This window comes from Rhipicephalus microplus, unplaced genomic scaffold, assembly GCF_043290135.1.
Source record: "Rhipicephalus microplus isolate Deutch F79 unplaced genomic scaffold, USDA_Rmic scaffold_21, whole genome shotgun sequence".
Taxonomy (NCBI): domain Eukaryota; kingdom Metazoa; phylum Arthropoda; class Arachnida; order Ixodida; family Ixodidae; genus Rhipicephalus; species Rhipicephalus microplus.
This window is the reverse complement of record NW_027464594.1, coordinates 4,931,946-4,944,087: the sequence shown is the minus strand read 5'-3', so window position 1 is coordinate 4,944,087 and position 12,142 is coordinate 4,931,946. Positions and strand designations below refer to the sequence as shown.

The 12,142-nt window shown below is 45.1% G+C and overlaps 1 protein-coding gene across 1 annotated transcript in view; it reads right to left on the bottom strand.

Annotated features, from left to right (window-relative positions):
• The window catches only part of LOC142761664 (uncharacterized), a 146,698-nt gene that overhangs the window by 94,648 nt on the left and 39,908 nt on the right, over nucleotides 1-12,142 (bottom strand). Inside the window, exon 2 of the mRNA XM_075883854.1 lies at nucleotides 9,521-9,564. The gene's annotated coding sequence lies outside the window, so the exon portion shown is untranslated. The remainder of the gene's footprint in view (nucleotides 1-9,520; nucleotides 9,565-12,142) is intronic.

The window sequence follows — 12,142 nt, the reverse complement described above, 5'->3', positions numbered from 1 at the left end:
ATTTAGTGAAAAGTCGAAGTGTACCCACGCAAGAGAATAATGTGGTCTGTACAAGTTTATCGCCGGAAGATCGTCCTACGCACGTTTCTATTCCTGGGATTCAGTGCATAGGTGGCGTATAGTATGCAGTCGCTCGGCCACTACGACCAAGGTCAGCAACGTAACATATCGCCGGCAATGCGCGGGCCAATCGGCGATGACCATCGAAGTCCACGGAGCCTTGCTGCATCAAAATGGGCGTTGTCAAAAGACATGGCTGTCGTGAAGGAACGTGCTATAAATTTAGGTCGTGACAAGTCAGCTCTACCTAAACACTCTTTACTTTAACTTATAGTCTCAAAGCATCTACTAAGGCGTTAGACTATTGTATTACGTTACTGATTCATACTAGGCCACCATCATGGAATGTGCCAGACTATAAATCTCATCGGGAAGTCCGCGAGGATTGAGAAGCCGACCGATGGATGGTCGATAGTTCCACTGTGATTTTGTTGGCATACAACATTAAAAAGTGTCTTTCGCGTTCGTTCCGTTCTCATATAGGGTTTCCACTAGGAGACGAAACGAACAATGCTGACTTTTAACGCATCTTTGCCAGCAGGAGTATGCAAGAAAAGGCACCTCGTGTTGGCTATTCGACTGAAGTCATCTTCAAAATAGATCGAAGGCATTCGGCGAGCAAGGAAGCGTACGCATGTACTACAACTTGCCGAAGGTATATATACGAGATAGTGAAGTGCTACTGTGCTGCCCTCAATAGCCGAAACTTGGGTCCCGATCCATTAAACAAAACTGGATAACATCACTAACCTAAACTTGCGCAGCTCTATCTGCCTGCGTATCGCGTAGTTTATCCACTTCCTACTTTTCACTCCCAGGATCGCAAAAGACGCAGTCGCTCGAGTTGTAAGAAAGAGAGCTCTGTAATCACGCGCCGTAAGTATGCACTCGCAGACGCGAACGGTTCATCGTTTCGTGTATGGCTTCAGTGTGCGACCATTCATGCAGGTATAAAAGACTACTGTAGACCACTGCCAGCCGTGCACCTTCTATACTTTGACCCATCCCCGCGAACGATCCAGCATCTTTCTTTTCTCAGCCGTGAACTCCGCAGAAGACGCCATTCAAGGTGGACGCCCACGGATGTATTCGAAGACATTCAAGACGCAGTACACGAAAGCAAACAAACAGACAGACACAAACACACACAGTGCTTCTCGCGAAGCTCGTGGGGCACGGGTGAAAGCTGCCGCTATGGGGGAACATGAAGTAAACTCCACACTTCCCACGATGCTTCCATCGGATGGAGGGTCTTTCCTTTTCCAGACGTCACGAGCGGCGCCGACCGCACCAGACGTCAGAGGATGAGGGGAAAATGAAGAGCAAAATTCTAGACGGACCATCACGATCTGGCGGCCTTCTTTGACGCTGAAACCACGCTGAGTGTGTACACACACAGAGCTATGCAGCGGGCGCAGAATAACCCCCATCTGGCGCGAGAATGTATGGCACGTCTGCAAATTGTTGTGCTCGCTCACTCCGACCTCGTTCCGATGATGAGCAAGGCCGCTGAGAACGAAAGAGGAAATAAGTTTTGGTATATAGGGCGATCTTCGGGCGCTGTTTAGCCTGCAAGGTTCAAACTGTATCTCGGCCATCTTTGTGTTATTATTATTATGTTTTGCCTATATATCCGTTGGCACAAATAAGGGATGGCTACCAAGCTGGTTTCATCTATATACAATGCGCGTCTTCACGGGGAGTGCGGATATTGTGGCGAATATGACTACTGCGTGTTGTCCACTACAGTGGATCAGTAGCTATAGGAGCTCGGCTGCTGAGCTGAATGTCACGGGTTCGATACCGACCATGATGGTCGCAAATCGGTAAAGGCTAAATGAGTGAATCCCATGTACTTTGCGATGCCAGTGCACGTTTAAGACAACCAGATGGTCGAAATTTCCGGAGTCCTCCAAGTCTGCTATGGCGCCTCTCACAAATATATCGTGATTTCGGGACGTTAAACTCCAGATATAATTACTATACTGCAAATGTCCACACGAGTGATTACCATGTGATGACCTCGTTGTGTGACATTATCATGACGTAATTTTAGGTCGTAAGAATATAATGCCTTTTTTTTGTTAAAGCTGCACCGATTTCCGGAGGGGCTGCAAAACCCCATGCGATGCACAAAAAATATTTCGAGGAGCGGTTGAAGGATCATCGCAATGCACTGAGAAGAAAAAGAAGATCAGCCTAGATGAAAGAAGGTTGAAAGGAGGAGAAAAGGCGCCATCGAGGCGTCTACGGCGAATCCACGGTACCACGCGAGCTTTATCACTTCAGAGGGAGTTATTGCAAACATGACGAAATAGCTGCATGTATGTTTATATTACTCGGTATTTTTCTCTGGCTATCGTCTATCATTGTTTGTACGTGAACGAACGTGGCAACAAATACGTGTGCGGTGGAATTTCAGAATGGCGCGCTAATTTGTTTTCCGAGAAAAAGTTTCATTCTCAAATATGAAAAGGATGTTGTTCGAACTATAGTATAGTTGCAGAGGGCAAAAAATTGACTGATCCCTCGTACCTTGAGAATCGACGTCATGTGAAGCATGCGGATAGAAGGACGTTACCTACACGCACTACAGGCACTATCAGCACGAGCTGTTATGGAAGGAAATGCTTCATTACCACGTAATGGTGGTTACGTGCGCACCCATCACGAATACGCGCACATCTGTGACCTATCTGTGACACCCATGTATTGATGCGTGATGAACACGCGTCCCGTGGGATCTTGACGCCTCCTTACCCTAGGCCAAATTACTGTGAAATGTCAGCACCATCAGCAGAAGTAATGTTGTTCTTGTAATTGCCCGTTTATGGGGTGATGAGGGGCCTAATTACACTGAAGTAGAGCATATTGTTTAGTTGCTTGAAATTGTTAAAGGCTGTTATGAAGAAGTTGTCAATCACGCCTCCATTCCTCCACCAGAGCACGAGATGCAGCAGGCCTCTCCACGTGGGCACTGCTGCAGACTACGCTAAACCTCATCTACAGCAGGGCTGAATAGAACGCTGGGATCGATTTAGTGTGGCCGTGCCCGATCGGCAACCGTTGTTACATTGCGCACCCAAGTTTCAAAACACGAAACCTTCCTTAGTTTTCGAAGATAACTGCCAGATGGCGCTCGTGTCAAACGTGCCTCGATGCGCTCACTAGCTTTCACTGCACGGATCGAGACTCTAACGCAGTGCTTCCAGAATACAATTCACCAATTTTCTCAAGCAGAACATCAAATAAACGTTTAGTTCACTCTCTCCACGCGCAGGACTATCGTCTTTCGACGGCATTTGCAGTGAAACATGCAGATTTTGGGCAAATTTTTTCTTTCTTAACACACGGGCACCTGTCCCAACAAGTGTGGGTGAGACCCGCGGGACGGCTTTATGCTCTCCCGTAGTCGAGTACCTCGTACTCATAATCGTCAACCACTTTTTCAATGCGAAGCATTTCTTAACAAACTTTGGCAACGTTGAGCATATCTATCTCCTAATCTAGCCGCCTACAACTTTCAGCTCTCCTGGCGGTTTCGGTAATGTCATCAATACCAAATTTGGTATGGCATAACATTACTGTATGGCTAGCATCACTGACTAGCTATAACATGAACATTATGATATGTATGTCATGAATGTCATGATTTACATTTCATGGTCTTATTGCTCTTGCGGTGGTTTCGTTCACATGATATGTTGCGAAATCGGCGTGGTATGACATGACTGCATGCCGAACACAACTGAAAGACCCTAACGTAGAAAGCATGACATGCACGTCATATAAGTCATGAGTCATGACTACACGCCACGTTCCTGGTACGCTGACAGTCGTTTCACTAGCTTCACATATACCCAATTGGGTGTTACGGGACGTGCATGCATGACGAAGGTATATGACTGCTTCAAACATGATAGCCACGAGATGCGTGTCAAATTAGAGCATGGCTACATGCCACGCTCATGATGCGCTCACGGCCGTCTCACTAGCTTCACATATACCAAATTTGGTATTACGTGACGTGAATGAATGACGAAGGTACATGACAGGGGCAAACATGATAATCATGCGATGCGTGTCATGTAACAACATGACCACATGCCACGCTCATGATGCGCTCGCGGCCGTTTCGCTAGGTCCAAATATACCAAATTCGGTATTGCATGACGAGAATAGACTACGAACGTAAATAACATGTCCAAACATGACAATTATGACATGTGTGTCATGTAAAACTGGACTATATGCTACGCACATAGCATGATCGCGACCATTTCGCTAGCTCCAAATATACTAAGTTTGGTATCAGGTGATGTGCATAGGTGACGAAGGTAACTGACACGTTCAAACATGGTAATCACGTCACGGAAGTCACGCACGCCGTAATTTACCTCCAGCTCGTACTGTTGTGCCTATTTTAAAGTGACATATCAACCTTTCTTATTCGTGCTTCACGTATCATCGATTGCCACTGTACGTGGCATCTGCATTTCTTTTTATTCACACGGCTTCAAGGCTCTCCAATAGTAGAGTACCAAGTACTCTAAATCGTAAATTGATTTTTTTATTTTCTAAACATACCATTGCGCGCGCGCGTGCATGTGTGTGTGTGTGTGTGTGTGTGTGTGTGTGTGTGTGTGTGTGTGTGTGTGTGTGTGTGTGTGTGCGTGTGTGTGTGTGTGTGTGTGTGTGTGTGTGTGTGTGTGTGTGTGTGTGTGTGTGTGTGTGTGTGTGTGTGTGTGTGTGTGTGTGTGTGTGTTCGGTTGAAATGCACCGTACAAATGTTATTGATGGCCACTGACTGTGAATATATCATATATACAGAGCTGATAGAGAACACCTGATCGGTGAGCTAACATCGCGCTTTGCAACATCGGTAATCCTGGTCACCTGTGAGCTCCCTCATGGCATAATTCTTGTCGCCACGGCCTCATCAAGTGTGAGGACCACGGGGCACCTTTACGTAATCCCATAGTAGGGTACCAGGTACTCTAAATCGTTAGCACTTTTTCTCAACAGACAGTTTACTTATTTGAACTGGGACAGCTTAATGCTTTCTCGTAGTAGAGTAGTACATTGTACTTTAAATCGTCAAATTTACGGTTCTAAACACACCTTCTCTCATACTTCGGTGCGCACCCATACACTCAGCCCCTGGGCAGATTATGCTCTCCCATAAATTGTCGAACATTAGTTTTAATCCGCTGTAGGTCGTTCGTAGCGTAGAGTATATAGTTGCAGTGTCCGTGATTGACTTTAGCGTTTGCATAAGTTATGCGGACGCAGTTTATAAGTTTCGTATAGAAGTCCCTCTAACACTTGCGTGTACACGTTCAACAAACTTTCTTTTGTGTATTAGCATGCATGAGTGTACATCGTAGACAAAAATCCACGCAAATCCACGAAGTGAATAGGGATGAGTGAGCAAACCCTTGTTATCGTATGGGTGAATAATCGTACGTTAATCTAGCGTTGCCTGATATATTGTAACTATGGGGACATAAAATGACTTGAAGTGACATAAAGGTGCAACGACAAAGCCAGGTCCATAATGCCTACATTGAAGTCCCCGACTAGTATAAAGGCTTTGTGCTTGTATGGGTTTTATAAGGTGCCGTCACAATCATGAATGATAATAGTCTGTTGTTAAGGCTTTCTGTTTGTGTCTCACATTATCACACATTACGCGAACGTTGCCTCACATATATAATGCAGCGGTGACAATAGACACTGTGGATGGACAAGCCTCGCCCTCGATATGCTTCGCCCCTAATAGAAGCACAGCCAATAGCAGAGCACCCAGTACTTTTCTGAACCCTCAGATATGAGTGTCCTTCCACTCCTGGTGCCTCTTAATTAGACGAGAGAGAGAAGGCTTACTGCTATCTCGTATTCGAGTAAATAGCGTTGTAATTCGTCCAACATTTCTCTTTTTTTTTCTAGAAGCAGATCCAAACTTTCAGCAGGGCTCACTACTCTGTCATAGTACAGTACACATATAGTATTATCAATCGTAAATCATTTTTGGAAACACGCGCTTCATTAATCTCAGTGAAATCTCAGTGAAGATGAAGGCTTGGATATACGCGGGAACAACCTTTGTTGGCAGTACTTTCAGGCTGTACGGAAGCGAGACGCCAGCATGCCAATGTGGACGCTAAGAAGTAGTACCTTGATTTTTATTTGACCATTTTCTCTGGTGAAATGGTAGGGTCCCGCGTCCTGTGCGTTGAGAAGCGCGCGATGAAGAAGAAGTTCAAAATGCCTGCAGTCCTCTCCTATGGCGTCCCTCATAATCACATGGTAAGTTTGTGACACGAGAGCCCGAATCTAATTTGGACGATATTCACGCAGAAGAGGACAATTCTGGCAAGCTGAACAACTTTGTTTAATCGAATGCATCCTTAAGGGAAGCTTGAAATTATTAACGTAGAAGAAAGCAGTTGTCTTTTCAATGGCATCATTTTACACGGATGAGCATGTTTGACCCAAGCCTATTGTAGGTACTCGCCAATTTCAGGCACCGCCTTCGGTTTGGCTATCATGATTGCTACTCAGTGGCTGCCCATTGTGGTACAAGTCACTGCACTTTGGCTAGTTTTTGTGCGACGGTGGTTTGTAATGTACTAATGGCGACTCACGTTGGAATTAAACACACATAGTAATACAGAGATAGAAAGAATAGAGGTCGCGGTACTTAATATGCGATATAAACTCAATTCTGTCAAGATGACTTGAAACTTTGAAAAGGCTACTGGTGAAGACATTAAGGCTAGTAAACGTGAAATTAGGGCTTATCATTCTGCAATGACCATTTCTTTCGTGGTGACTGTTGCAGACTGGGCAATGAGTCATTGCAGAATAGTGGCTACTCGGTGTCTCTACTCCGTGTGTCACGGATCAAAATTAAAAATGACCTTGCACTTGTGATGCAGGTTCTAGCCTAGCAACAAAAATGTCCTCGCACTTTTTTTTACAAGTTTCTCAATTTAGTTTACAAATGATTCACGATTACTCGCCAAAAGGTCACTAAATCAAGTTTCTGTCCTGAATTTGAAGAATGTGAAGATACTCTGACGGTTTTTTCTCAAACCTAACGTTTGAATACTGTATTTCCACCACAAGGAATTTGTGTACGCATAAAGGTTCAGTCACTGCCTGCGTCGCCTCATTTACAGCATCTAGGAATACAGGTCTTCAGGCTTAGTTTTATTGCTTCAGTGTGCAATGCACCCGGCAAAAGATATTCAGATATGCGGATTTTGTTTACAATGCTGCAGTGATGTGGTTTCGCTGGAACCTCGGCACGGCTACTCAGGCGTAAGTGCATATGCTTGTCGAGGTAAAATGAATTTGCGTGGACATTTTTATTTGGAGGCTTTAATGCATGTTTGCAAAAAATGCAATAAAATCGTTCTGCTTCCTATTTACTTAGCGGAGCACAAGGAACTTCCTCGAGTTCAAAAGAAATGCCATTTTCGGCCAGTTACCCGTTCTTTATTTGAGCGAATACATTTATTTTTCAGAACTGCTCAGAATGCGGAAATACGTTTGAAAAAGCTAAAATGCTGAGTCTGGACGCTTGTGACTGAGAAGAAAAAAAAAGACTCGTCGCGATTAGGTGAACCTCACATGTATTGGTATGCATAAATGCGCTAAAAAATGAATTGGTAAACGCTTTTCTGAGAAGTACATGTTTTTTTATCTACAAGAAATAATAAAATTATGGAAACAACATTGCGCGAGACAAAAAGCAACATTTGTCATGTACTACCACTTCAGACAATCTACAGAAATATTTACATGAAATGTTAAAACTATAGAAGCAACATTACGTGAGACGACAAGTAACGTATCTCATGTGTACCACCGCTCCAGGCTATCTACCAGGCCCGGGTCATGCATCGTATTGTAGCGTGGTGTTCTTGTTGCTACTTTGTGGCCGCCGGAGAAATGACCCGAACGCACAACATACCCTCAGACATTCTCCTGATTTAATTTATTTGGCCTAAGTTTCCATAGCTAGACGCTTCACACACTGATACACTACGTAACTTTCACAGAACTACGCAGCACTCGCTGCAACCTGCTCTCTGTGCGTCTCCGGTGCGACTCTCTCGGGGCTTCCTTCGAAGTGTCCGACACCACGCCAGAGACCGAACCGAAAAGCACTTATCATAAGTCCCCGTTGAACAAGCTCAATCGGGTGACAAGGACTAGAACACGGACACCCACTCGCGAGTGGTCTTCGCCGAGTTCGGACTGGATGACAGCCGTCCGCCAAAAGAACTAAACATAAAACGTAAAGAAAACGGCCACGACATCCGTAGGCCTTTCATCATGCAGTTTACCCCCCATACTCAGGAGCGTAGCTGACGCACAGCCGTTCGTCTCCTCGAAAATTAAAAAAAAAAATCTTGCCGAAAGAAAAACCAAACTACCCCCAACAAAGCCGGCGAAGAACTTAAAGACACCACCACGAACCCTGCTGTTGCCAGACCTGCGACAGGGAAGGCGCCAACAGTTCGAATAAAAATAGCTGATTGACGTTTACGAGACACTAGCTACAGAGTTACACAGCTTGAAGTTACACCCTTTTGGCTTCTCTGAACACTGACGATGATCGGCAAGCTCTGTGAATTGGGCAAGGCTCAATAATAAATATTGAGCACCATGCAATAATCTCTGTAAAGGAAGGCTTGTAAAAGTGATACGTTTTTTATGGTACTGTTTAAAGAGAAAACCATAAATTATCTAATACAACCCTATTAATAGCAAAAACTTACACGAAAGTGTAAGTCGGTATTACAGAGTATTCGAACCCTGTAACTTCCCATTTTCACTCTACATACCGCAAATTTCATTCTAAGTCGTTCCGCCGGCCGTGTCAATGAAAGATTTGTGGTGGCTGCAGCTTAACTGGATGCGATACTTGGCGTATACCATATAGCATGACATTCCGCAATCAATCATTTTTTCCCCATGCCGCATCAGATTGGGATGGCGTTTTCCACAGCATTGCAGCTCTCACTATTGTATCAACTTTTTTAGACAATGCAACTTGTTTTCTCTCCAACTCACATCATCTAGCCGTGCAGTAATCATACACTTATGTATTTAATTGAACCGAGTTTACTTTGCAACATAGTTGCGAGGAGACCAGGCGAAAAAGCTGCATCGAGCATCTTGAGAGAAACTTGACTACTTCATACTCTTTTCATGGTTATTGAGAAAATAAAGTGGTGTGACGTGTGATGATTCTTGTTTCTATGCTTCCGTTATGTAAGGTCATGTATAGAGCAGACGACAATTTTTAACGAATAAGAAGCACATGTCAATGAAGCCTACCCGTATTCGATCGCAGGTTTTGCAAATGCGTGGCGATAAATTAGATTGACGCAGCATTCGTCAACGTGACTATAAAGGTCTAAGAACTCGCGTAACGGTGACTCACCTAGTAAGGGTGGGTAGGCACTTGGGGGCAATGCACCACGTTATCTGTGGACAAAAAGAAAAGGGAAGATTTAAGAAACGACACCACTACAATATTCAGAAAATATAATTCGGACACTTCTTTTGAGCGTCGTGCAGTACAGCTGCTCCAAAAGTAATACGTAGCACGTGAGCTGTCCTCAAGCTACACAAAAGCCCATGCCAACGTGTTCCATCAGATAAGCGGTTTTTACTTTTCTAGGAAAATACGGGAAAAGACAGCACCATATCATTTCCGCATAGAAATAAAGAACGATTTCCCCGATGGAGCAATTAAGCTGGCATTCAGTTTTGCGTAGGTTGACCGCTGCTCACGCGCTACGTTTTATTTTTGGACCACCATATTTATCCCCAGTCCAGCTATTGGCGCCGCACCTGCTCAAATATGTTACCTTGCTCACCAACTAGTCCGAATGCACCCACTCAGACGATTCGCTCACAAACGCAACGTGCAAGCAGAGCACCTCTATGTGCACGGTACAAGTATAACGGAGGCACGCAGCACCAACCACTCCTACCGTGGCTATACGGTTCGGGGCATTGCACGATATGTCAGTTTTGGATAGCTCGCCACCAGCGTGATCTCTGCGAAAGCGTGGTATCAGCGATGTAAGCATGCATGCGTAGTATTTGGACCAAATAGCAACACACCACTGGCACGGAACCCCTTAAGTGCGCGTAATCACCATCGTTCCTTTCATCACCAGGCAAGGCGACAACGTTTCTTCCCTTGCTGCGCCACATGAATGGATGATACACCGGCGAGTTTTATGATGTCGTTATTGCAGTTAAGTCGTTTGCCACATCAAACGGAGATTTCCACTTGGAGAACTGATACTTTATTGCGCTTGTACCAAAGTTGTCTGACTGTAAAGCAATCACAGACGAGAATGTCAGAGGAATAAGTTGTGCGATGGAACATGAAATTTCACAATGTTCGGATGTGGTCAGCTGGCGCAAGATGGGTGCGACTGTCTAACCCCGAAAAGGGTCTTTTTATCTTCTACTTGTACGATGTTACTCTCATTTTGGTGAATGGGAAATCTTTAGGGGTGTTTGCCAGCAGTGGAGACATTTTTCCGACAGCCATTAGGTAAGTGGCCTCCAAAAGCAAACGTACTGGCAATTAAATAGTTTCAGTGAGCTGTTGCCAATAGCTGACGTTAATAGGGCCAACCAGAAGTGACAAAAATTGAGGGCGAAAACTGGATCTCCGAATCGGAGCTGAACACTCAACGTGGCTGAAATATTTAGCCCACCCAGCAAATAGTTTCTCTAGGTGAGAAGTGAAAGTAGAGGACTTCTCTCCTGTCAGTTTCATGGCCATTCCGTTGTAAACACTTTTCACTGATAAGTTCTTTTTCTCTTGTGATTGCCACAATCATGAACAGCTAAATTGCATCACTACTTTGCTTGCATATAGAAGGAACCAAACTAAAAGTGCTTCCTCAATACCGGACAGCCTCTTACAAGAGAAAAAAATAACATTCTGGCACGTCGGGACATGTCGAGACACGCGATATACAACGAATCACAAGCTTGTCGCAGTCGCGTGAGACAGGAGTTCAACAACATTTTCGGCCGATCCTTCCTAGCCGTTTCCTCGTGAGCGACACGCGACGACGAGCGAGCCAATTCGAACGGGAAATTGCGTGAGACTCTCGTACACCAAAGCAAGCGTTAAGCCAGAGACAGAACTAGAGACGGACCGCGAGCAGAGTACACCGCTTGAACTAAACATATTCAGCGTCGGATCCTCGCCTGCTTCGCGGGGTAAGGAAAAAAGCCGGAGTAGAAGCTGGCGTAACAGAGAAGATTAAGCCGTCGTCGATGTAGACGTCTGCACGGGTATTGCGCCGCATTGTACGCGCCCTGTTGGTGAGCAGCACGGTAAAAACAAAAAAAAACGCAAAGGAGAGTTCGAGGCGCCCGTAACGAAAAATACACACGATGGGCGAACGATGAGTACTCTAGGCATAGAATAAGAATTAGGCTTACACACGCAAGCGCCTATGTAAACTACACTATAGATTCACTAAACTACACATACATGAACTGTCGCAATGTAAGGGGTAAAAAAGTGGCTTCCTCCTTCCCCAACCTTCGGCACGAAAGCACGCAACGCATTGTCGTGCGCACTCCAATTATGGCTATGGGTGAGGCTAATCGCTAATCCCTTCGAGGAAAGGGACATGCTGTGTTTGCTTAATTATGAGCGTGCTACAGATAGGTTATAGTATATGTAGTACGAAACAACGTGGCGTGTTGTGCAATCAAGAAAGGTGCGTGGTGATGCGCGGAGCGCACGAGACGGAGGATTCACGAAAGCGGGCAGATAAGAGGATGTCTCGGTGTTAGCCCAAGTGCGACCGGTCACGAAGACAGCGACATGATATTCGTTTCTTTAAGAAGGAAGTTGGTTCTTCTCGGTCAGGTAAAAAGAACAACACGATAATGACGACAAAATACGGGTGAAAAAAAGGAAGAAAAGAACTGCGACTACTGCGACGACACGCCAGGTGCCTACGCGCGCTGCTTGGACAATAGGGCATAGTATGCAAGGGCTCTCGGCGCCTTGCCTCTT